We start from the raw sequence: 27,533 nt of genomic DNA, 5'->3' as shown, positions 1-27,533 counted from the left end.
GCCTTGCCTGTTACTTTATTTATTTTTAAATTTTTGCCTCAGGGCCTTCATCACAGCAAATGTGAGGTTTCTCTTCTGCTTCTCCTCTTGGTGTTCCCTCTCCCTGAGTTCCGACTCCCAGAGCTACCCCAAGCTCCCTCCCTCCACCCTTCCCTATCTTAAAGTTTACAAAGCAAGTCTGCTATTTGTCTTTTATACTTGACCAGCAGCGTGATTTTATTTAGTGGGCATAAATTCCAGTGTGTCACCTCAACCAGGATTTGCATTTTAAAACTTCAGTCTGATTTGGGAAAAGCTCCCGGCCTCACCCAGTACGCTGGGAGAAGTGTGGGCAATTAGGAGGTTTTGGAGTCTGCCTCCAGAACGTCTCCTTCCGGCTTTGTTGAGATGAATTAATTAACAGCTTGCTCAATTGCAGCTGTGGAAAACTGCCTTCATGGTCAATGACATTTTCCAGAATCTAACATTCACCCTCCCCGACTCCAAACTCCTCTCACTTCTCCCTTCCCGCCATGATTCAACTGAATGCAAGTTTCAGCTCACAGCCTCCCAGGAGAAGCCTCAGCACCCTGAAGAGAGGTGCTCCCTTTTGAGAAGTGCCACACAGAGATGCACATTCTTTCCCCAGGAAGGACCGCCTATAAGGCAAGTGTCTCTACATAGGGCTGTTATAAATAGAATCCCAATCTCCACAGTTAAGTTTCTCAGCATAAATGTTTAGCATCAAGTTCATCAATCCCCTTTTTGTTGTGAATTTGGGTCGCTTGAACCCAAGACCCAGAAGCCAACAACTCCCACTGGAGCAACTACTAAGGGAGGCCCTTAATCTGCTCATGGTCACAGCCAGCCCCTGGATGGGCCTTCAGGGATGCCAGCAATGAGCACCAAATCTTGCCTGGACCCCCTATCCTTACTACGACAGTAAGATGATGAAATCCATTTTGGATCCATTACCTAACAGAGTCTTATCTCCCCACTCCGAATACAAGCTCCTTCCAGGAAAAACGAATTCTCTATTAAAAGGTGCATTCTGTCGTTTCTAGCATTTTCTACACAACCTGGATTTCTTTCTCACATTAATTAATCAAACACACCAAGTACAAAAGCAGGCTTTCCCCACGCTCCACATTTCATCATGTGTTGTCTGTGGATGCGCCCCTGGTGGGAGGGCAATGATCTCACGGCATCTTCAACCCTGTAGATTTAGAGTCCTACATGTAATTAAAATCGGACAACATCACCCCATGGCTGACTGGGGGGGATTTGAATGTCAACAACACCAAAAACAAAACAAAACAAAACAAATCAACAAAAAATGCACAATGAAGTTCTGAGATTCTCATGTCTAGTGTGTTTTATAAAAAGAGACAAGACTTTCCTGAAAAGTGTCCATCATTCCTGCAAGCTTTCCCTTGTACCTGACTGATTGGAAACATGAGGTTGTAAATTACTTCAAGCTGGTGGGGACTGTTCTTAGGGATGCCAATTAGCATGGACTCTGGATTGACAAGGATGAGACCTTGTGTGAGCCATTCAACTCTGCGAAGCTACCAGTGATGAAACTGATCCTCTGAGGCAAAGTCCTTCATCAATGGGATTATCAGCTACATAGGCAAGAAAACAAGAATGCTTAGTGAAAACGAAGAAAAAATGTTTTTTAAGAAAAATCACCTAAGCAAAAGAATTTCTTGTTTTGGCAGTTTTAATGATGACTGTTAACAAGCAGCCAGCCACCATGCCGCGTTCTTTTCAGCTGCATCTAATCTCACACCTGCATCTAATACTCATTAATCCTTAACCTCTGATAGCATTTCCATAATTTCCATGGAAGGGGGCATTTTCTCCTCATCTCAGTAATTAACTGTGTGGTGCATGCAGCTGAAGAGAAAACCCAGCAAGTGCTCAGGATTGATAAGCAGGGTACTGAGTTACAGGGTCCAAACTGGGCATGGGGTAGGTGCTGTGGTCTGTGGGACACCCAGAGGCAGAAAGGCCTGTTCTTTCCCTGGGCCCCCCGAGGCTGCAGGTCAGCAGCACTGCTCACTGAGCCAACACCAGTGCTCTCTCTTCACCTAATTGAATGCATTCTTATAACAGGTTTGATATTATTTACAGATACACAATGTATTAGTCTGTTCTCATGCTGCTAATAAAAACATAATCGAGACTAGGTAATTTATAAAGGAAAGAGATTTAATGGACTTATAGCTCCACATGGCTGCGGAGGCCTCACAATCATGGCAAAGGGGGACCAAAGTCACGTTTTACATGGTGGGAGGCAAGGGGGCTTGTGCAGGGGAACTCCTATTTATAAAACCATCAGATCTCATGAGATTTATTTACTATCACAAGAACAGCATGGGAAAGACCCACGCCCATTATTCAATTATCTCCCACCAAATCCTCCCATGACACGCGGGAATTATAGGAGCTACAATTCAGGATGAGATTTGGGTGGGGACACAGCCAAACCATATCAAATGACATTCACATTATTTAATTTTCTCCCTGGAAGCCTAAGCCACACAGACAGTAATCATGTTTAGTGGAGTATCCAAATTAACTAGGATTTGAAGGTTTCCAATGACCTGTGCAGTCTATTAAATACGTACATTAGAATAACTAGAATTATACAGGAAGTTGCAAAGATATTCACAGCCATGTGGGGTGATCTTGGAAGGGAGCAGTACAGAGGCAATAAAAGTTATTCCTGCAATTCCCTTCTTGCAATTACTCTGCCTCAGTCACAGCATGTATTTTTAAGAATCCATTTTGTTAGAATGGCACTCTGATATATTTCTTTGTCAGTGATCTTGTAGCCCCTGTTGGTGGTGACTTCTGGAGAAGGCCTGTGGTCTATGTGAACATCGGAAACCTTCTGGGCATGGGCTGTGGCTCAGTGAATGTCATCAGTGCCTGACGCTGGAGACCAGCCTCTGTTGAGGCTCTGTGTCATGACTGGCTCTGCCTTCTCTCCCTTTTCTGAGCCTTTCTTATCTGAAACAGAGAAAAGCAGAAAAGACACGCCTCCAGGGAAGCTATTTTGGTCACCACTGGGGAAGTTTTGCCAGGGCTGATGCCTGATTCTGAGAAAGCGGGCACTCCATTTTTGGCTCGGAGCCACAATTGGCCTCCTTCCCTGAATCGCCTGCTGAGGGAGACAGCTGGGGAGAGATCCACCTTCCCAGCCAACTGGTCCTGGAAACCGTGCCCTGAACCAGCCCACAAAGCTCCTCGCCATCTGAGGGAAATGTTACTCATAATTTTCCACCTTAGATATGTCCACCTGCATGTCTGTCTGTGAGACTTTAAGACTGTCCTGGGGAGCGGAGGGCTTTGCCGTGGCTTATATCGCATCCTGGGATTGTGTACAAGGCCTAGCATGTCAGAGGCATGTCGTGGATGTCTTTTTTTTTTTTTTTTTTTTTAAGATTCTGTCTCCCAGGCTGGAGTGCAGTGGCACGATCTTGGCTCACTGCAATTTCCGCCTCCCCAGTTCTTCTACCTCAGCCTCCCAAGTAGGGCTAATTAGCCCTAAAATTAGCCACCATGCCTGGCTAATTTTTTTATTCTTAGTAGAGGTGGGGTTTCACTGTGTTAGCCAGGATGGTCTCTATCTCCTGAACTCGTGATCTGCCTGCCTCGGCCTCCCAAAGTGCTGGGATTACAGGCGTGGGCCACCGTGCCTGGCCCGGATGTCTTTATAATAAGTGAGCAGATGTGTGGGTCTATAGACTCCCTTACCCTGCATCTTCTGGCCCTCGCTTGGCCTTTTATGATTCTCCTTCCCCTCCATTCCCCACGTGGTATCTGATTTTACCTGGATGAAAACAGTGGGGAAAAAGCAGAAAGCACCATGGGATCTTCTCATGAACCTCTTTGTGCTGGCCCCAGTAGACACAAATAGTTCAGAGAGCAGGTCTCACTCCCAGATGTTCTGATCTGTGATCACCCCCAGGGCACTGGTCTCCCAACCTGCCAAGGTGTGACCTACGCCCAACTAGACCCCACTACAAACTGACCACAGAGAACCAGACACAGAAAGTGGTCTAATTATTTGCATTTAATTTTCCTTCCTTTCTTCCTTCCTTCCTTCTTTCCTCCCTTCCTTTCTTCCTCCCTCCCTCCTTCTCTCTCTCCCTCTTCCTTCCTTCCTTCCTTCCTTCCTTCCTCCCTCCCTCCCTCCCTTCCTCCTTCCCTCCTTCCTCCACTGTTACTCAACCAGTTACCAGATTTCATGGGAAAAACAGTTGGGTCTCCCTTCATCCTACCAAGTACTCCCAAATTTTACCCACTTAATCTGCTCCAAAACAAGACACTGACCTGCAAGACTTGTGGGGAGAGACCCTCCAGAGGTCGGAGCTTACTGCTCTCCTGCACACCCACTGGCTCTGTGACTCTGAACATCTCACTCAACCAAGTTTTCTCATTGAGATGACAGCATGTGCCCTTGTTTCCTCCTGGGTCCCTCTGGGGATCACAGGAAACCACATGTGAGGGGCTCTGTAAATGTAAATTCCTACCCAGGGGAGTAGTAATTGTTTCTCAGCTGGTAAAGATTTGGAATTTTGTAGTAAATTAGAGGGGAAACTGTTCTGCCACCTTTTTTTTTTCTTTTTTAAATTTACAGACAGGGTCTCGCTCTGTTGCCCAGGCTGGAGTGCAGAGGCACAAATATCACTCACTGCAGCTGTGAACTCCTGGGCTCAAGCAATCCTCCCACCTCAGCTTTCCGAGTAGCTGGGACAGGTGCATGCCTCCATGCCCAGCTATTTCTTTAAAAATTTTTGTAGAGTCGAGGGTCTCACTATGTTACCCAGGCTGGTCTCAAACTCCTGACCTCAATCAATCTTCCCACCTCAGCCTCCCAAGTGTTGGAATTACAGGTGTGAGCCACGGCACCCAGCCCAGAGAGCTCTTTCTAAAACATAATTCTATTTATGACATTTCCTAATTAAGACCTATTTATGGGACATGCCTCCCCCAGTCCAAAAACAGAGGAAAAAAAATAGATTAAATAGAAACACAGAACACTGAAAGCATAATGAGACTCAAATAATGAGATAAATCTCCCCATGAACCAGAAATAGAAGAGAAACGCAAGTCAGTGGGCTCTGCTGGAGCCGGAGGCCTGCTGGACGGCTGTTCTGGAAGGAGGCTGTGGCAGTCTGCAGTTTGGTTCCAGTGGGGTAAAGAGGATACAATTACTCCACTCAAGAGTCTGCAACTAGCATCACTCACCAACTCCCACCCCCGCTCCCAATACCCACCCATAAAACAAACTAAAAGCTGTGGCTAACCCTTCCCTGGGAGCTAGAGTTTTGAATAAGTTACAAACCTAGGAAAGAAAAAAGAAAACAGAAACACAGTGTCCGATCAAGACAGGAAGAAAGCCACAGTATATCCCCAAAGCCACTGTGGGACAGGAGCACTGCAGCACTGCCAGGTTTAGGGCAGGGAGTCCTGAACAGCTGCACAAAGATGACCACAAAACCCCCAGCCCAGGAGGGGTGAACACAGAAGGAAACAGAAAGAAGAAAAACAAAAACAGAAGCCTCCCACTCAAAATAAGCCTGCAAAGCAAAATTCCAAAACAGAGGAAGAAATCTAATACTGAGAAAGACAGCCAACAAAATCAACCTTCAAAACACGAACATGCCTCAGAGGAAATTAAGTGTGTGGATCCAGCTGGCAAAACTTTAAAATAGGTATGTTCAGCCGCCCAATGAGATAAATGAATAACTTCCATTTTAAAAGTGTGAGAGATTAAAATAAAAGCAGATATAAATGAAAAAAAAATGAAGACATTGAGTTAAAAAAAAAAACCCTCAATGAATGATATATGCCCAGATCTGACACAGAGAGAAGCAGAGAACTGCTAGGAATCTGCCCGGAACACAGTGCAGAAAGATTACACGCATTAACATCCACAGAGAATGACTGAGAGGATTTAAGTGTCCAACAGGAATTCTCCAACAAGGAAACAGACAAAATAGTGAAAAAGCATTATTCAGAATTTAAAATTTTCCAGATTTGAAGAAAGACATGAATCCTCAAATGAACAGTACACCCCAACTACCCATTAGGATAAATAATGGTCAAGCCATTCTCAGAATTGTCACAGTAAAACTGCAGAACATGAGGAATAAAAATAAAATGTTTACAGCTACCAGACAGAAAAGACAGATTATCTGCAAAGGAACTACAGTTAGAACAACATTGGAACTTCTCATGAGGAACAATAAATGATGGAAGACAATGAAATTATATCTTCAACCTGATAAGAAAAATTTGTAACTCTCAACCTGAAGTTTTATACACAGATAAACTATCAACTCAAGACTAATGGGTGGGTGGAATCTGTGTTTAGAAAAATCAAGAGTTAAATACTCATAGACCCTTACTAAGAAAATAATTAAATGATTATTTCAGAGGGAAAAAAGTAAGCTCAGAGATATATGTATATAGAATTTTAAAAGTAAAGGTGATTAGGAAAAAAGGTACAATGTTTTAGTAAACATATTTAAGTGAAAAAAATATTTTTTAAAAAAGAAACTAAAACCAATGCTAAGATGGATACAATATTCCATGGATGGCTGATATGTGCCCATGTCACATTCAGGGGCAGGAAAGAAATACTATGTTAGAAAAATGTACAGCTGAGGGTGTTCGTTAAAAAGTTAAAAAACCGAAAAATGGAAACAGAAAAATGTACAGCTAAGGGTGTTGATTAAAAAGTTAAAAATAACTGAAAAATGGAAACACGATGTGTAGCTTCCAAATCAGTACAGATTAAAAGGGGGAACTCTAGAAAACTTTGTCCATCCAATACAGAGCTGAAAAGAGAAAACAAAAAGGCAGATAAAGATGGTATAAAGAAAACTCAAGCTGGGTGCGGTGGTTCATGCCTGTAATCCCAGCACTTTGGGAGACTGAGGCAGGGGGATCACTTGATGTCAGGAATTTGAGACCAACCTGGCCAACGTAGTGAAACCCTGTCTCCACTAAAAATACAAAAATTAGCCGGGTGTGGTGGTGTGTGCCTGTAATCCCAGCTACTCAGGAGGCTGAAGCAGGAAAATCACTTGAACCCAGGAGGCAGAGGTTACAATGAGTCGAGATTGCATCAGTGCACTCCAGCCTGGGTTACAGAACGAAGACTATGTCTCAAAAAACAAACAAAAAAAAAAAGAAAAAGAAAAAATTCAAAATAGGGTGGTAAAAAATGTATCAGTAAGTACATTAAATGTAAAAGGATTTATCCATATATTCAAAGGTAGAGATTATCCAATGATTTTAAAAATAGGCCAGAGGTGGTGGCTCACACTTATAATCCCAGCACTTTGGGAGGCCAAGACAGGAGAATCCCTTGAGGCTAGGGGTTCGACACCAGACTAGAAGACACAGCAAGACTCCTTCTCTACAAAAAATTAAAAATTATTTGGGTGTGGTGGTGCACAGCTGTGTCTTAGCTGTTCAGGAGGATGAGGCAGGAGGATAGCTTGAGCCCAGGAGGTAGAGGATACTGAGCTATGATCACACCACTGCACTCTAACCTGGGCAAATAGTAAGACCCTGTTTTTGAAAATAAATAAAATAAAATAAAAACTCCTGCTATATGCTACTTGTATGAGAACATCTAAAACAAAAGATCCTACAGGATTAAAAATAAAGGAGAAATAATATGCCACGGAAACACACATGTTAAAGACAAACCTATTACAGCAATGTTAATACCAGGCAAAATATGAATTAAGAAAAAACGAGTAAGAAGAGACAGAAGGGGGATAGAAAGAAATGGTTGTATATAATTCTGCACTCAAAGAACTAGCAATATACATTCTTTTTATGCCAAATATTTTTAATAGTGATATTTTAGGTTACAAAGGAAATCTCAGTGAAGATCAAAGATTTAGTATAATATAAACCACATTTTCTCATCAAAATGTAATCAAATTTTGTAAAAATTACAAAGATGGAACCAAAAAATATGTGATTAGAAACACATATTAACTCATAAGTAAACTCATAAGTAAATTAACTCATAAGTAAAACAGAAATTCACAATAAAAATGCATACTGTTTAGAACTAAACAATAATAATGAATTAACTACATATGAAAACTTATGAAGCCATAAAAATATTTAAGTATAAAATTATAATGTTAAATGTATTAATGTATAAAATATGTAAGATGAAATATAGATAGGTTAAGCATTAAGCATTCAACTTAGATGCTTGGTGGGAAGACTATATATAAGAAGGAGGAGGAAATAATAAAGATAAGAAATAAAATAATAGCAAAAATGTAACATAAGGTAATCTAAAGCTGACTAGTTTAAAATGATCATGACAAATCACTTGAAAGACTGGTTAAGAAAAAATTAGAAAACATATATTAATAATATTAAGAATAAAAAGAAGCCATGATTATAGGCATAAAAATTTTAATTGAAAGAATTCACTAAACAATTTTATAAAAATAAATTTTAAAACTTGATAAAATAACCTTTTAGAAAATAAAATTACCAGTTGTATTCAGCTGTTCTTGTGTTGCTATAAACACCTGAAACTAAACCATACATGGGAACTCTTCCCCCATGAGCCAATCACCTGCCACCATGCCCCACCTCCAACACTGGAGATTATATTTCAACATGAGATTTGGTGGGGACATAGATCCGAACCATATCACCAATATTGACTATAGAATAAATTTATAACTGAATAAATCAATAATCCATTTAAAAATTAAATTAGTAGTCAAATCTTCATCTCTAAGAGTCATCAGACCCAGAGCATTTTAAAGGAGAGTTTTACCAAACATTGGTGGAATAGATAATTTCTCTTTTACTAACTGTTTCTAAGTTGGAAGAGAAGAAAAAGGTACCATTTGGGGGTATTAGTTAAAGCCTTGATACCCAAAAGAGACAGGATCAATACCATAGAAGAAAGTTACAGATAAATCTTGTGTATGTACATACATGCAAAAATCCTTAAAAATTAATTTTTAAAAAGCAAATCAAATTTATATGTTTGTAAAAGTAATACACCATACACCAGGTAGTGGATCATTTGAAGTCAGGAGTTCGAGACCAGCCTGGCCAATATGGTAAAACCCCATCTCTACTAAAAATACAAAAATTAGCTGGGTGTAGTGGCGGGCACCTGTAATCCCAGCTACTTGGGAGGCTGAAGCAGGTAGAATCCCTTGAACCCGGGAGAGGGAGGTTGCAGTGAGCCGAGATCGCACCACTGCACTCCAGCCTGGGCAACAGAGCCAGACTCTGTCTCAAAAACAAACAAACCAAAACAAAACAAAAAAACACTAGATGAAATTCAACATATTTTTATTATTAAAATATATTTGAAAACTAGATAGGAATAGGACAATTCTTAAACTAAAATACCTCACCACAAACCTACACAAACATTGCACTTAGATTTGAAATTCAGAAAATTTTTATTCAAGTCAAGAACTTTCTAGTTACAATTTGTATTTAACATTATATTGAATGCCCTACTCAATTCAATAGGACAGGAAAAATAAATAGTATGAAAATTAGAAAGAAAAAGACAAAATTTGCCTTTATTTGTAGGTGCTATAATTGCTCACAGAGGAAATCCAAAAGACTAGAGTTATTATTGTAACCCTTTTAATATAGAAATTTTGCAATAATATAGGTACATTGAAAATCTTCAGCTTTGATCCTATAGTTGATATATATATATATATATATATATTTATAAACAACACAAGTCATTCTTATAATTTATGCCTTAAATAAGAATATGTGCTTTCAAGTAATTAGGAGGAAAATATAGACTTGGAAATTTATCTATTATTTTAACTATTTCTCATGTTCTTCTCTCCTTCAGAAAGATCTGGTATCATTTCCTTTAAGCATGACAAACTTCCTTTAGCATTTTTATAACTGAAACATTTATTGAAATTTAGCATTGCTAGTTCTGCTGACAATAAACTTCATTTCTTTCATCTAAAAAAGTTTTTGTGTTATTACTCCAATTGTTTTATCTGGATATACAATTCTGGGTTGACAGTTTTTTTGTTTTCTTTCAGCACCTTACATATGTTATTTCACCAACTTCTGGACTCTATTGTTTGATAAAGTCACCAGTCGTTTGAATAATTGCTTCCTATAGGCAATATGTCATTTTTCTCTGTTTTCAAGACTTTCCCTTCATCTTTCGTTTTCATCACTTTGACCGTGATGTGCCTAGGCATGTTTTTCTGTCAATTTATCCTACTTGGGATTTATTGAAATTCTTGAATCTGTAAATTTGTATGTTTTATCAAATTGGGAAACCTTTCTAGCATTATAACTTCTTTTTTTTTTTTTCTTTTTTTTTTGAGACAGGATCTCTGTCACCCAGAGGAATCACAGCTCACTACAGCCTCGACCTCCCAGGCTCAGGTGATTCTCCCACCTCAGCCTCCTGAGTAGCTGGGACTACAGACATGCACTGCCTTGCCTGGCTAATTTTTTGTATTTTTGGTAGAGACTGGGTCTCACCATGTTGCCCAGGCCTGGTATTGAAACCCTGAGTTCAAGCAATCCACCCATCTCAGCCTCCCAAAGTGAGCAAACACGCCCAGCACATTGTCTTTAAGTAATGTTTTCTGTCCATTATCTCTCTTCTCTACTTCTGGGACCCCAGTTATGCATATGTTAGATATCATTATTTCTTCACAGTTCTCTAGGGCTCTGTTCATCTTTTCTCTTCTTTTTTCTCTCTGTTCTTCATGTTGCATAATTTCTATTGATCAATCATTAAGATAACTATAATTTCCTGTCATCTCCATTCAATTGTTAAGACTGTCTAGTGAGTTTTTAATATATTTGATTTTTTAGTTCTATAATTCCCATATTTCTGAGTTCTTATTCTTCTGCTGAAATTTCCTCTGCCTTTGTCCGTTCTGAGCATATTTTCTTTTACAGCATTGAGCATTTTTATAGTTGCTGCTTTATACAGTTTGCCTGATAGTTTCAACAGCCAGGAATGGTCTTTGTTGATTTTATTTTCTTAGAGAATGGGTCACATATACCTGAATCTTTGCAGTCAGATAACATTGGATTTTATCCTGGACATTGTGAATATTAAGTTATGGAATCTCTGGGTTTTATCATTAGTCCTTCAAATAATATGGATTTTGTTTGTTTTACAAGGTAAAAACTCTGTGTGTTTGATAGCAACTCAAATCTCAGTTCACTTCTTGTTAGTTGAGCTTCTCAGAGTCTGCCTCACATATAATGTGGCTCAAGTGTTAACCAAGATTTGGGCAGTGTTTATGCAAACAATTTGGAGATTCCCTTTCTGGCTCTCTGCTCTCTGAGATTCCTCCTTAACTTTCCAGAGACTGTTGTTGCCTAAATTTTTCCTCTGGTTCTTCATGCCAGAAATACTATAGATTTCCTCTTGGAATTTTAGCTGCCTCACATGCTGCAGAATCCCCTCAGGCATTTCAGTGCCTAAAAATGAGGCACTCATCTGGAGTCACTGCCTTCTTTCAAGCATCAACTCCCTTTCATAATATTCCTACTTTGGTTAACCTTCCAGTGCCACCTTTGTTTTCTCTTTTTCCTTTAACTTTCCTTCCTTTTGTTTGTCTGTTCAATGTGTATAGTTATTAAAGGTGAAATCTCAGTCTGATAGGAGCTTACTTGGCTATTAGAAGAGGAACTAATATTTTTAAAAACTTACAAATTGTTTGAATATATACAAGAGTACAGTAAGGCACTAGATACAAAGTCAGCATCACTTAATTTCACACCAGTGATAGCCACTTAAAATGTAATAGAAAATATAATTTTTTAAATTCCCACAGAAATTTTCTATCAAAATTAGAAATAACTGGTATTAATCCAAAAAACAAAAATATAAAGAACTTTATAAAAAATAATTATTAACAGACATACAAGAATTTTGGAATAAATGAGAGCAACTATATTTATAGAGAGAAAAACTCAGAGTAAAGATATCAGTTCTTTAAAAATTAATCTATAAATTTAAAGCCATTCTGATTAAAAGCCCCAAAGAGGTTTTCATTGACAAGCTGCTCCTTAAACTCATATGGAGAACAAACGTCAAGAGCTAGAACAAACAACAACTTATGATGTAAAATACCAAGACATTTTATGAAGTTACATGTTCTATAGTAGTGAGACCTACAAGTAAACCCATGGAAGAGAACAGAGAGTACAGAAAGAGAACCACACATATATGAAAACTAGACATATAGAAAAGGTGAAAATATAAATTAAGAGAAGGAGAAAGAATGAAAAACTCAAATGGTACTAGAACAATTGATGATTCATAAAGAAAATGGAGTAAAATTACATCCATACCCCAAAATAAATTCAGTTAGATTCAAGACCTAAAAGTGAAGTATCAGACTTTTAAAGATTTAGAAAGCAATATGGGAAACAACTTGGAATAGCATCTTGGGTAATGATTTCCTAAACTAGACAATGAAAAATACAAACCATAAATGAAAACATGACATCCTTTCACTAAATTAAAAGTTAAAGCCTATTGTATGTCAATAAACATCATAAACAAGATAAATCACTGACCTGAAGTTATTTACTGTGCATACATACCTTTGTTTATTACACTGTATAATTTTCATTATGTTTGAAACACAATATTTCAACACAATCATTTTGAAGATCTTTCCATTGCCATTCACTTTTCTTAAAAGAAAGACAAAAACCCCAAGCTGCTCTTCTTCCAGCTGTTTTCTTTCCAGACTCCGTTCCCCACTGTCTGTGACTTTTCCTGTCTTGGGGCGTTCAGATAAGTTGTGCTATTCCTTCTAATAAAAACACCTGCTTCCCCCCCGCTTCACTTAGTGAACTCCTCTTTCACCATCAAGCTCAAATGTAATCCTGCCATAATGATTTTTCTTGTCCATCCACTATAACACAAGTTAGTCCTGTTACAAATTGTCACACACTGTGAACTTCTCTTTCATTGTCATAAATGTTAACATTGATTATGTGTGTTTTTTTTTAATGTCTGCTCTGTAAATTTCATGAAAGCAAATAAAATGTCTGTACTATTCACCACTTAATCTACCACAAGACTTGACACATAGTATATGCCCAGTTGATGTATTGGGGAAAAAAGGGCAATAGATGAAAGAGAAAAAGGGACAGGAAAGGAAGGAAAGAAGAGGGGATGAAGGAGGAAAGATGGAAGGAAGGGAAGGAGAGAGGGAGGAAGGGAAGGAGGGAGAGAGGGAGGAGGAAGGGAGGGAGGGATGGTGGGTTCTGGCCATTATGAACTGTTGGTTGGGGATGGTGAGATTGAACTCGGAGTCCAAAAAAAGTGGAAGAGGAGAGACAAAGATGAAGCAAGATTATACCTAAGATAGCTTCAATTTCTTAAAATCTATATTGAAAGGAGCTTGGAGGCTGATTTCTATTGGCATTGGCCTACACTCGATTTTCTAGTGTTCTGTTATTTACAATTTCTGACCCGTAGTTATATACTTCCATCAGGGGCCCAGTTGCAGGAAGTCATGATTAAGAGTTCCTGCTAAATTGTCCCCTTGTATGTTAGTCATTATTTTGACATTGAGTGTAACAACATATTCAACAGTGTATCTGTATATTTAAAAGGGGGAAAGGAGTCATTCTCTGTTAATACCAGGCATTAGTTCTGCAAATGAAGCAATTAATTTAAGTGGATCGGAGATTTTAAAGATTGGATCCACTAAAACACACACATACACACACTTATACACTCATCAGCACTTTCACACACTAATACTTATGCTCATACTCACACACTCACACACACACACCATTTAATTTGTTACTAATGCAGTAAATACCTATTAGAAAATAAACCTAAGAAAGCTATTTTCGAAGGGCATAAAATTCATTTTGTATTTTGAAAGAAGAGGACAAAGGTGATAATGGTGATGATGATGATGATACATGTTGACACAGAATAGTGACTAATACTTAGTGTGTGTTTACTATGTGCTAGGGATTATACTAAGTACTTTACATGCAATAATTATCTTAAGTAATCTTTATAAGACCTTATGAAATAAATAATTTTATTACTCCCTTGTACAGTTGAGAAAAGTAAGGTATTCTTACCCAAAATTTATCTAACTTTAAAGCCTATGATATGCCTAGCCACTTGGCTAATTGTCTCACCTGCCCCCACCACATCCCCAAAATTGTGTCACTCATGTGCCACATACCACATGCCACAAACATACGCACACACACAGCTTAAAGTTCATTTTCACAAATATATAGTGGAAGCCAGATGTAGAAAAACTTTCATTCAAATGCTTAAAAATAGAGGCATTCACAGTAAAAGCAGATCTTCATACTGAATTCCCCAAATTGTAGAATGATTAATGTAATTTCCTCCTCCATGTTTTAATTCTGAACAGACGGCCACACAAACTCTTTAGTCTCATTGGTTAGTATCTGTTTTCCAGACAATTCAAAGTCCCAACAGATGCTTGAGCCTAAATTTCACGAATTTATAAATGAACCTCCCACTCCTGATTTTTTTGTGCATTACAAAGCACCATACCTGACATAGTTGATGTGTTCATTTCAAAATAAATAAAGTTGAGGTTTTTCATAGCAATAACACATTAAATGACACTTTCAGTTATGGTGACCATGTGATTGACAAAAATAAATGGAGATCCAGCAACCTGTATCTGAGAAAGAAAATAATCTGATATATTTCCCATAGCCTGTTTTCTAGGATTGGATAAGAGTTCAAGTGCCCCAAGCGAGTACTGAATGTCCAGGATTCTCAAACAGCCTTTATTACCTTAAAATGCCCAATTTGAAAGGCATCCTGAGCTCAGATGGATTTTAAAATCAAGGCAGGTATCTGTCTTTGCATATGAAAACAGAAGAGCATAATTGGAATATTTGCGACACAAAGAAATAATCGATACTTGAGGTGACAGATACCCCATTTACCCTGATGTGATTATTACACATTGTATGCCTGTATCAAAATATCTCATGCACCCCACAAATATATACACCTACTATGTACCCATGAAAATTATTTAAAAATTTTTAAAAGAAATATCAAAGAAAAAATTAACAGAATTTTAGAAGTAAAAGGGAATTTTCTTCTTGCCTTAAGTAGAATTGGAACAAACAGAAACTGATATTAAATTTGGGACAAAAGGAAATAATTAAACGAAAGAAACATCAAAATATTTCCATGATTTTTAAATGCGTCTTTTCTCTTGTCTCTTTCCCCTCCACACCCTTACCAGAAAAAAACAAACTCTCATCTGGAGAGAGGGGCAAGTGGGACCATAGTTAACCGCCTTCAATTCTCAAATCTCAGATGCAGTGATCAACACTTCCAAGCCAGAGGCAGTGGCTTTACTGTCTAACAAAGAATGGCATTCCCAGCATCATTTCCTGACAGCTTCTGACACTCATCATTGTAATATGGAACTCTGCAATAGGACAGGAAGAGTTAGAGAGACTTAGTCTTCCCTAATCTTCCCCTTTGTTAGCTCCTTGATTTTGGACAAGTTACTAATATGAGTCTCTGCTTCTTTGGCTCTAAAATAAGAGCAACCCTACCTATCTGATAACAAATGGAAATGCCTAGAATAACACTAGACAGGCACACAGTATACTGTCAACAACAGTGCGTAGTTCATGCAAGTAGAGTCAATTCAAGGAATAGAGTTTTGAGAGTCAACAGAGAATATCGTCACAAAATCAAAGAATTTTAGAATCAGAAAGAAACCTTTAGATCATTCTAGTATATTTCCTTCCTGTTTAGGAAGAGGAAACTGAGAATCTTACCATCCATTAGCATCCTTTAATACTTAATGGAAGCACAGACTTAAAATGATAACCATTAAAAACCATAAAGAAGGCCGTTTCTTAAAAAATGGTCCTAACACAGTAAAGTCCCCAGTGGTCAGGGCCAAGCCAGGGCTCAATATATTTCTAGTGGAAGAATGACTTCATAGAAAGACTTTGCCAATAAAAACCTTACAGTTTGTACTTTCTCAGGAGAACTCAAGGTCAGCCCATTGTTTTTAACGTAGGCGTCTGGCCACTTGGCTCCCACTTAACTGGCACTAAAATAGGGGTTCTTTTTTCCAGTGGCTGATTTCCAGTCCTTCCCGTCAGAGTCCCAGTTATTACAACTACATATAAAAATGTCATTTTTTCCCAGTGCTGAATTTTAATCTTTCTAAGTTGGTTCTACTCCCAAGAAGTTAAGAAGTAGTACATGAAGAGAAGCAATGGACATCCGATTTCCTTCTAGGCATGCCATCAGCCATCGAATAATGGAATCTATGAATTGGACCTTATTCCAAACTCCCAGTCCTTGAAGGAATCCCATCTACAACATAAGCAACCTGGTTATGCCATCCCAGAATATATCTGAGTTTAGGCATTCTTGGTGTCACAAAGACATTCTTTCCACTTTCCAATAGCCCTGTTTCACAGAAAGATTTATTTTCCTTTTTCCCTAAAATCTGCCTCTCTAGGACTTCTCCCCATAGTTCCTGGTTCTTCCCCAGAAGCTACAGCTTGTACCCTGATGTATTAATCATAGTTTTTAGTTTTTATATTTTATGATGTTTTGACCTCTTGGGGGACCTAGTTGGGTAAAAGAAACTGACCCCCTCCTCAGGGCTAGCTAATTCCTAAGACAATAAATGACTGGTCTGTGTGAGTGTCTTTCATACACAAACCAGCCAATCCAAAGGCTATACTCCAACTACCTCCTGTATCTAACATATACCAGGCCAATACTTCCCCTGTCCAAAATCAACACAGGACCAGATACCAGACAACTAGGGACAGCCCCTGTGCCCCTAAACCCACTGGCGTCATTCAAACTAGCCAATCTTAAGCTGTTTCCTCTGCCCTGCCACGCCTGTTCCACAGAAAACACAATGAAGACTGGCCCATGCTCTCTCCTCACTCCTCTCCACCTCCTGTCCAACACTGGCCTTCCCCCATGTGGCCCTGGGTGGCCTGCCATGGCCTTCCTCTCGGGAAGTAGAAGCAACGAAAATCTTTCCATCACATTAGCTGCTCAGTCACCTTTATAAATTAAAATCAGTGTGTGTTCCAGCACTTTGGGATGCCAAGGCAGGAGAATTGCTTGAGCTCAGAAGTTCAAGACCAGCCTGGGCAACACAGTAAGAGCCCACCTCTATAAAAAAGAAACAAGATCACAAGGTCAGGAGTTCAAGACCAGCCTGGCCAACATGGTGAAACCCCATCTCTACTAAAGATACAAAAAAATTAGCTGGGTGTGGTGGTGCATGCCTGTAATCCCAGCTACTTGGAAGGCTGAGGCAGGAGAATTGCTTGAACCCAGGAGGTGGAGGTTGCACTGAGCCAAGTTTGTGCCATTGCACTCCGCTCATTGCAATGAGCGGGGATGGCACCACTGTACTCCAGCCTAGGCAACAAGGTGAGATTCCATCTCCAAAAAAAATCCAACAACAGGGCTGGGTGTGGTGGCTCATGCCTGTAATCCCAGCACTTTGGGAGGCCAAGGGGGGCAGATCACAAGGTCAGGAGATCAAGACCATCCTGGCTAACACAGTGAAACCCCGTCTCTACTAAAAATACAAAAAATTAGCCGGGTGTGGTGGTGGGCACCTGTAGTCCCAACTACTCAGGAGGCTGAGGCAGGAGAATGGCGTGAACCTGAGTGGCAGAGCTTGCAGTGAGCTGAGATTGCGCCACTGCACTGTAGCCTGGGCAACAGAGTGAGACTCCATCTAAAAAATATAAAATAAAATAAAATAATAAAATAAAATAAAATAAAATAAAATAAAATAAAATAAATAAAATAAAATAAAATAAAATAAAATAATAAAATAAAATATAAAATAAAATAAAATAAAGTAAAATTAAATAAATTAAATAAATTAAATAAAATAAATAAAATAAAATAAAATAAAATAAAAAACACCACCACCAACAACAACAAAAAAGAAACAAAATTAGCCAGCTGTGGTGCTGCGGGCCTGTAGTCCTAGCTACTTGTAAGGCTGAGGTGGGAGGACTGCTTGAGCCTGGGAGGTCAAAGATACAGTGAGCCATGATGGAGCCACTGCACTCCAGTCTGGGTGACAGAGTGAGACTCTGTCTCAAAAAATAAATAAATACCTAAATAAATAAAATTGATGTGTGTGATCAGTGAGATGCCTGAAAGCCCATTGAAAGCAGTTACCCAGTCCCTTCCAAAGCTTTTTTCTGTGCCCCTAACCGTATCCTTTATCACCTCCCTCAAGACTCTAGAGGATCTCTAATGCATCCAGCTCAAAGAGTCGGCTGTTCAGAACCGGGCCCGGTCCTTCATATAGGATCTGAGTATGTTAGAATACTAAGGCATTCTCAGCTTTGCCAACCTGGGCAATATGCTTTTATCCATTTAGCCATTATCTTTTTCAATAGCTCATTCACACCACTGATTAAAGCGAAGCTTGATTTTTAACAAAAACCTTCACTCTGTTTCACACGCACATTTGTTAAGCCAAATTTCCCCAATCCTTTCTTGCACAGCTGATTGTTTAAATGTTAAAATTCATCATTATCTTGATTAAATGTGCAGTTTCCTACAAAGACTAGATAACTCTACTATAGTATTTATTATTGTTATTATTTTAGAGACAGAGTCTCACTATGTTGCCCAGGGTGGTATCGAACTCCTGGCCTCAAGCAATCCTTCTGACTTGGACTCCCAAAGTGCTAGACTGCAGGCATAAGCCACCATGCTGGCCATATTTATTATCCATATTTCTTATTCTTAATAACAACTATGATGACAGTAATAATAGCTAAAAGGTATTGGGTGCTACTATGGTAAGTATTTGACATGTCCTATCCTATTAAGTTCTATTCTAGGTACTAATACTATCCCAATTTCTAGATAAGAACATTGAGAATTTTAGAGACTAAGTGTAACTAGCTCGAGATTGTATGAATTACTGTTAGAATAGGGATTCAAATGCAGGCTTAAATGCGCATCTTGTTAATTGTGTCTTATTTTAGTTGTTTATGCTTGGATCTCCCAGTTAAAATTGTAGAATCCCCAATATGATATGTACCCACTCCCGAGGATCTAAATTGTGAGTGCTCAGATATTTGTTTTCATTGGATTCTACATTAAATGTTGGTAGTTTCATCAATCTTGGTGGCTATTCCACCTGGGTTTCCACAAGTGTCTTCTTTGTCTTCATGCAGCCATTAATAAATATTTTGAAAGATATGAAGCCCTGAAACATTCCCCTGAGAACCTCTGCTCTTTGGGATAATATTGGTGACTTTTGATATATGGTTGTTCACAAGCTATGGATCTTTCTAACTAGATTTCTTCTTTTGACATTTCTCCTTACATATAACAAGTGCTTCCTGAGTGTCAGCTGTCATTATTGTCATTATTTCCACTTGAACACTCACATGCTACCATGAGAGAATTTTTCAAATGATTTATTAAATCATAATTACATCAAGTTTATAGCAATCTACTACTCTAACAGTAATCACTTTATCAAAGAATTAAAAAACAGAGGAAAGGAGTATGCTTCCTTTTCTTTGTTCACCAATGCAGGCTCAAAAGAATCCACCATTTTCTATTCTGAGCACTCTCTACTGCATTTAATAATGTATTACTCAGATTGATGCAGATTATGATTAAATTCACAAGAATAATTTTTCCACATTCTAATGAAGGCACACTCCAATGGTGCTTTGCAATTTACAAAATAGTAAATACTCCAATAGTGCCTTGCACTATTATACTCCAATAGTACTTTGCAATTGACCCACAAGAAATCTTTCAGAAAATGTGAGGGTGTAATGACTCCCCTGCTTAAAGGGGTCATTTACTGTGCCTCCTTGATTCAAAAGATAAAAGCAATAATAGATATTTGCATGCACAAGATTTTACATTCTTTTCAATATTCTTATACCTGTGACTTTTGATCTGGAAAATCTCTCCTAAAGTTATCTTTTAACTGCAGCATTCAACATGGAAAAGATTGCAGAAAGCCTTCCAAGAGCTATAAAAATAGAATTTGTAATATTTGGTTTGTGGGGAGGGCTGTGTGTTTACCAGCTTTAAGGTAGAGTGGTGCGCAGTAGCTCTATGCATTTCCTCACGGGGCATGGTTTCAAAGCCCTTCCTTCCTGTGCTCCTCCAAACCTGTTTACAACAGTCTCTCTCCTCCACAGTACTTGCCACAGGTAGTTAAGTGTGAATAATGACAACCAAAAAAAAAAAGAAACAAAACTAAACTCCCATCACTACAGAAAAACAAGTTAGACCTCTGGGGGAGAAGCTCACAAGGATTAATTATATTGTAGGGGTTGATATCTCCATTTCCCTTTCCAGCAGTTTTGCAAATACATTTTTCCACAGTTTTAAAGAAATGTAAGAATTCCCAAGTTCCACAACCAGAAAATCCTGAGTCTCTGATAGCTGAATAGTGGATGAAGCTCCACTGTTTACTTAGCAGGAGAAAAAAAAAGAACGATAGAGAAGTCCAGATAAAGTGCAGGAATCTGACATCCTCTTGTGCTGAACAATGGTGAGAAGAATATCCCAGCTTCTTCTTCTTTTTTTTTGTCCATGTGGAAAACATATACTGAAACAACAGTTCAGTATGCGGTTTATTATTATTTCACACCTGTACCTAAGAGTTAATCGGGCAATTCTCTTCTGTGTGAATGTGATTACTTCCTTCATTGACACAGATTACTAAGACCTGGAACACAGATTACTAAGCATTTCCATCCCAACAACTCCACTCCATCCCCTACTCCACTGTCACTCCAGAGAACTTTCTCTAAGATACTGCATAATTTTCTCAGCCAGGAAACACCTCAATATTACCACATATTCATTTACTGAAAAGTTGATTAAAACATTAAAATATAATTAGCAAAACTGAAGGTTTTCTTTGCAATAACATTCAGTATTTCATGGCTGATTAATTCACATTCCTGTACTCCTTTGTAGGGTCAACCATACCAAGTCAGTCAAGTCGAAAGCTGTGGGGGGAGGTGTTTGTCTTCTGAGAGAATCCTCCCCATGAAATCTCCCACAATGCCTGTCACTGGTACCTAAAATTACACCATTAGAGATTCAGTCTTCTGGTTCTGGAGGCATTTTAATCCCTGGGGGTCCTATTAAAATGCAAAAACTCCGAGAAGAAAAATAGCATTGAAAGCTATTATTAACTGACAGCAAGGAGGCCCTAGGTAATTGGACACGGGATCGGGATCGAGCCTGAGGAACAACTCCAGGAAATCGGGGTACAAGCAGAGGGAAGGTAAGATGGCAGCAAAAATAAACTTTATCTACTTCGCCATTTTGCAGGGGCAAGGCAGCCCCACTTCTGATATTCTGTACACTAAGGAAATTCCATTCAAGGTGAGATGATGGACACAGTGAGAGCAATTTATTTTCGGTTGTGCTAAAGGAGAAAATCAACAGTGACACAGAATAGTATTTATGCAGAACTCTGACTTCAGTGCAGCATGTTTAATCAGCATGTTGCCCCTGTCTGCTAGTGCCTTGAAGTACTCACTTGGGCTTGTCAAGGGTCTAAATCATATGATTATAAGCTTATGTTCTTCTATTCTCTCATCCTCTTTAGAGACAGCAATATGGAACTTTTCTTTCTCTGCTTGCTTTTAAAATTGTACTTTTCACAAACACTGGGAATGTTTATGTAGAAAATGTGGAAGTGACTTAAACTAATAAGATGTCACCAGAAGAGAAGAACTAGGAGTCTACGGAAGCTGACTTTGTAGATTTCAGAAAATCTGCCTGTATCTGATAAGGTGCTGATAGGCAGCAGCAGAAGTTGTTTCCAGAGCCGTTTCTCTCCCTCTCAGAGATGCTTCCTACCTTGAAAAGTCATATGGACAGTAAAAGCTTTAAAATGCCAGGAAAGATTGAATTTCTGTTATTATTGTGTGGTGGTGATATGTGTATATGTGTGTATATGCACATGTACGTGTGTGTGTATTGAAAAATGTAAATGCACAGTGGGAAAAATTGCAGTGGGAGATTAGATTTCCCCTAGAAAGATAACGTAAAACATTTAAAGGTGTTATGACTCTAGGGAGAAAAGAATAGGTTGAGGCAATAAGTTTCTACACTTTTCTTATGTACCTGAAACAAAAAGTTATGGAGGTATTTTGGGTGTTTTATTATCATTGCCATTGTTGTCGTTTTTATAGTTTACAGACGGAACAATTTAACCCAAACTTAGATCCACCTCAAAGAACATCAAAGTCCAAGGCTTCTCAGTGAAGGCTGCCCAGGGTCAAGTCAGAGAACCAGGATTACAAATTGCTTCTGGCCAGAAGGAGAGAAGTATGGTGCAGAAAACAAATTCCTAGGGAAACAAAGTGAGTAGGCCTTTAGAAAACTGTAGATTTAAGAAGACAGAATAGATGCATTTCTTTAAATCATGGTGTCTTCACCATAAGCGAATAACTGTGTAACTGTACTTCATTAAGGATGAGTTGATGGTTATAATATTTTAACAAAGAGTTACACTTTTGTAGAGGAAGTTTAATCAAGGGTGTCTTTACTCTGTCACTCATCTCAGTTATCTGAGCTTGATGTAATATCTGTATCTCCACTTGCGTGCATTATACCATAACTGGCCTTCATCAAACAGGATGTGCTCCATTTCTAGTGCTCCAGAAGCACAAAACACAAAACTCAGAAATATCTGAGAAAAATCCAGCAAAACCCTCGCCAATATAAAGATATAGAAGACTGCACACTACAAGAAAAAACAGAAAATGAATATCCTTCAAACCACAGGTCAACAGCTTCATCTACATGCATCTGCAAAACAGCAGCTTATTTTCCCCCTGACCAGCATTTAGTGGCCTTCTTTTATGCTCTACTCTTTCCAGGGTAAGGAAGGAGGAGCAAAGACCCATAGGAATCTCCTTAAGTTGCCTTCCATAGCCACTTCTGAAAGAAGTAAATAAGGATTGCAGTGACAATTGGCGATTGTCAATATTTTGATCACAGGTATGTAGGAGCATGAGAATGTACATGTGTGTTGAGTGTGTTTTATAATTTTAAAGTCAGTATCACTGGTTGCTGATAACAGTCACAACCATTCATCCAATCAACAAATACTGATTACCTGTTAGGTGCCAAGGAATGTCCTATTAAGAAAAAATAAATGAGAGTTTCTGCCGTTTAGTCTAGGCTAGGAAATAATTCCATAAAATAATTACTGGGGCCAGGCGTGGTGGCTCACATTTGTAATTCCAGCACTTTGGGAGGCCAAGGTGGCTGGATCACCTGAGGTCAGGAGCTTGAGAGCAGCCTGGTCAATATGGTGAAACCTCATCTCTACTAAAAATACAAAAATTGGCAGAAGAATCACTTGAACCAGGGAGGTGGAGGTTGCAGTGAGCTGAGATCATGCCACTGCACTCCAGCCTGGCTAACAAAGCGACACTCCTTCTCAAATAATAATAATAATTGTTGTTATTATTATTATTACTGGCCAGGCATGGTGGCTCACACCTATAATCTCAGCATTCTGGGATGCCAAGGCAGGAGAATCACTTGAGGCCAGGAATTTGAGACCTGCCTGGGCAACATAGCAAAACCTCATGTCTACAAACATTTTTTAAAAATTAGCTGGGTATAAAAGACGTGAACCAGCAGGAGTTCATCAGAGCTCTGGCAGCCTTTCTCAAAAAGTCTGGGAAGCTAAAAGTCACCGAATGGGTGGACACCATCAAGCCGGGCAAGCACAAAGAGCTTGCTCCCTACGATAAGAACTGGTTCTACATGTGAGCTGCTTCCACCGCGTGGCACCTGTACCTCTTGGGTGGTGCTGGGGTTGGCTCTATGACCAAGATCTACAGGGGCCATCAGAGAAACAGCATCATGCTCAGCCACTTCAGCTAAGGCTCCAAGAGTGTGGCCCGCCGGGTCCCCCAAGCCCTGGAGGGGCTGAAAATGGTGGAAAAGGACCAAGATGCAAACTGAAACCTCAGGGAGAGAAAGATCTGGGCAGAATTGCCGGACAGATGGCAGCTGCCAACAAGAAGCATTAGAACAAACCATGCTGGGTTAATAAATTGCCTCATTCGAAAAAAAAAAAAATTAGCTGGATGCGACCAAGCATGGTGGCTCACAACTGTAATCCCAGCACTTTGGGAAGCCGAGGTGGGCACCTCGGTCAGGAGTTTGAGACCTGAGGTCAGGAGTTTGAGACCAGCCTGCCTGACATGGTGAAACCCCATCTCTACTAAAAATACAAAATTAGCTGGGCATGGTGGCAGGTGCCTGTAATCCCAGCTACTTGGGAGGCTGAGGCAGGAGAATCACTTGAACCCAGGAGGCAGAGGCTGCGGTGAGCTGGGATGGTACCACTGCACTCCAGCCTGGGCAACAGTGTGAGACTTTGTCTAAAAAAAAAACCAGGTGCAGTGGCTCATGCCTGTAATCCCAGCACATTGGGAGGCCAAGGCGGGTGGATCATAAGGTCAGGAGACCAAGACCATCCTGGCCAACATGGTGAAACCCTGTCTCTACTAAAAAAAAAAATACAAAAATTAGCTAGGCGTGGTGGCGTGTGACTGTAATCCCAGCTACTCAGGAGGCTGAGGCAAGAGAATCACTTGAACCCGGGAGGCGGAGGTTGCAATGAGCCAAGATCACACCACTGCACTCCAGCCTGGCGACAAAGCAAGACTCTGTCTCAAAAAAAAAAAAAAAAAATATATTAGCTGGGTGTGGTGGCAGGTGCCTGTAATCCCAGCTACTCCGGAGGCTGAGGGAGGAGAATCACTTGAACCCATGAGGCAAAGGCTGCAGTGAGCGGGGATGGCACCACTGTACTCCAGCCTGTGCAACAGAGTGAGACTGTCTCAACAAAAAAAAAAAAAAAAAGGCCGGCCACGGTGGCTCACACCTGTAATCCCAGCACTTTGGAAGGCTGAGGCAGGCGGATCACGAGGTCAAGAGATCAAGACCATCCTGGCCAACATGGTGAAACCCTGTCTATACTAAAAAAAAAATACAAAAATTAGCTGGGCATGGTGGCATGCGCCTGTAATCCCAGCTACTCAGGAGGCTGAGGCAGGAGAATCACTTGAACCCAGGAAGCGGAGGTTGCAGTGAGCTGAGATCATGCCAATGCACTCCAGTCTAGCAACAGAGTGAGACTCTGTCTCAGAAAAAAAAAGGAAAAAGAAAAAGAAAAAGAAAAAAAAAGTAGCTGGGTGTGGTGGCAAGTGCCTGTAATCCCAGCTACTCGGGGGGCTGAGGCAGGAGAATTGCTTGAACCTGGCAGGCGGAGGTTGCAGTGAGCTGACATTGGCCACTGCACTCCAGCTTGGTGAGAGAGCGAGACTCTGTCTCAAAAAAAAAAAAAAAAAAAAAATTAGCTGGGTGTGGTGGCTTGTGCCTACACTCTCAGCTACCTAGGAGGCTGGAGCGGGAGGATCGCTGAAACCCAGGACTTCAAAGTTATTGTGACTGTGATGACATCACTGCATTCCAGCCTGGGCAACAGAGCAAGAGCCTGTTGGGTGGCACTGGGGGTGCTGTGCCTCGCCCAGAGCCTCACCCAGAGCCTTCTGGGGTGGTGGATAGGTGAGGACCTCATCCAGGTAGGGGTTGGGCCGTGGGGAAGGGAGAGTGGCGGGGTAGCTGAGGGAAGCTCGTGAGCCAATCAGCGCACAATGCGCCAGAGTGTGGGTGTGGACTGAGGGAAGAAGCGAAAAACTGCAACGGTGCCTCAACAGTACCTCTGAAATTTCACCGGCTCCTGAGCAGGCTGGGGGTCTGGCAGGGTTTTGACATAGATTGTCAAGATTGTTTCAATTATACACTTGGAGTTATTGAGGCTGAGAGAGGTGAAGCACCTTGCCTAAGGTCATACAGCCAGTGCTTGATCCCAGGTGAGTCATAGCTAGATGATCTCACCAACCTCTCCCACCCCTCTGCATAGGAGATCAGCTAGTTCTGGAGGAGGATTATAATGAGACCTACATTTTAAGTGAGCAAGAAATTCTTGAATTTGCCCGGGAGATTGGTATTGATCCCATCAAGGAACCAGAACTGATGTGGCTGGCGTGGGAGGGCATTGTGGCCCCACTGCCTGGGGAGTGGAAACTATGCCAGGACATGGGGGGTGACAAATATTTTTTCAACTTTGCCAACAGGCAGTCTATGTGGGACCATCCACATGACAAACACTATCAGAACTTGGTGATCCGAGAGTGGGCAAAGCTGTCAGCTCTGGGGTCGTTAAGAAGAAGAAGAAAAAGAAAAAGGAAAAGAAAGATAAGAGGGACAAAAAGACCCCCAAAAGTCCCCTGGCCCTGGGTTCCTCGTTAGCCCCAGTTCATGTTCCTCTTGGGGCCTGGCTCCTTTAAGAGGTCTTGTTAGAAATACCAAAATTGTTAGAAATTGATCATCAGTGCTGTGAAGAAAAGTCAGTACAGAGACAAAAGATCTCTCAGCAAGGCAATCTTTACTTTCTGCAGAAAGGGTGCTCAATCACAGATGGAACAATGGCAAAAGCACACCTGAACAAAGGAAAAGCAGACATATTTATCCCTTACACATTTGGGTTGTCCTTACTGCTGTGTCCTGCATCCATTGGCTGGAGCGGAACCTCACACTCTTAAACTGATACCCGATTTGCTAATAGCCTAAAACTTCCTAAATAGGTAAGTGCAGGGACGAACAAAGAAGTTGCTTACAAAAAGTTTAAGGAAGCCATAACATTTCCAAATAAAGAAGGGGCATAGGCTGTGAGCTGGAACGTGCCTGTGAGCATGTCCAACGGTTACATAGAATAGGGTTTAACAAAGCAAGGAGGCTTGAAGAAAGTTAGTCTTTAAAAGAAACTATTATTTCTAACACTTATGATTTATTCTTTAACAAGAAGGGAAACTTTGAAGAGGAAACATTTTACTTTCTACAATTCCCAATTTATAGTTTCAAACTTGCTTAGCATGTCTTGACTTAGTTGTTTTGATTAACTCCTGGATGTATGGTACAACATAATACCTAAGAAGAAGGATTATACTTACTATAGTTGTTAAGGAGGTAAGAATTGAGGCTATGTGTTTTTTTTCTTTTTCTTCTTTTTCTGGTTGATGAAATGCCAGGGTAAAAGGGATAGCCAATTGAATTAGAGCATAAGTACTGCTCTAATTATTTGGCAGAGTGTCCAGTGACGGTCCTCCATAATACCACCATACATCCAATCAGGGATGAATAAGGGCAGACTGATGGGCCAACTCTTGGAAGTGCCTGACTTCACTGCATGCTGTTAAGTCTCCAAGGAACATGAAATTTTTCCTCTTGTTGGAGATATGAGGTAAAATTGGTCTTGGAAGATGGAGGCTGGATGGCCCTTGGGGGCTGACCCGCAGGGTATTGAAATTCAGGAAATAGCAGAGAAAGAACTTGGCACAATTTTTTATTCCAGGCAGTGGAATCTTGA

The 27,533-nt window shown here is 40.1% G+C and overlaps 1 pseudogene; it reads left to right on the top strand.

Annotated features, from left to right (window-relative positions):
* The first annotated feature begins 21,358 nt into the window (after nucleotides 1-21,358).
* LOC129045011 (small ribosomal subunit protein eS19-like) lies at nucleotides 21,359-24,175 on the top strand (annotated as a pseudogene).
* Nucleotides 24,176-27,533: the final 3,358 nt, after the last annotated feature.

The sequence above is a fragment of the Pongo pygmaeus genome, chromosome 8, assembly GCF_028885625.2.
Source record: "Pongo pygmaeus isolate AG05252 chromosome 8, NHGRI_mPonPyg2-v2.0_pri, whole genome shotgun sequence".
In the NCBI taxonomy this organism is placed as follows: domain Eukaryota; kingdom Metazoa; phylum Chordata; class Mammalia; order Primates; family Hominidae; genus Pongo; species Pongo pygmaeus.
Note: the sequence above shows the minus strand (reverse complement) of the source record. Positions and strands in the feature narration are given on the sequence as shown.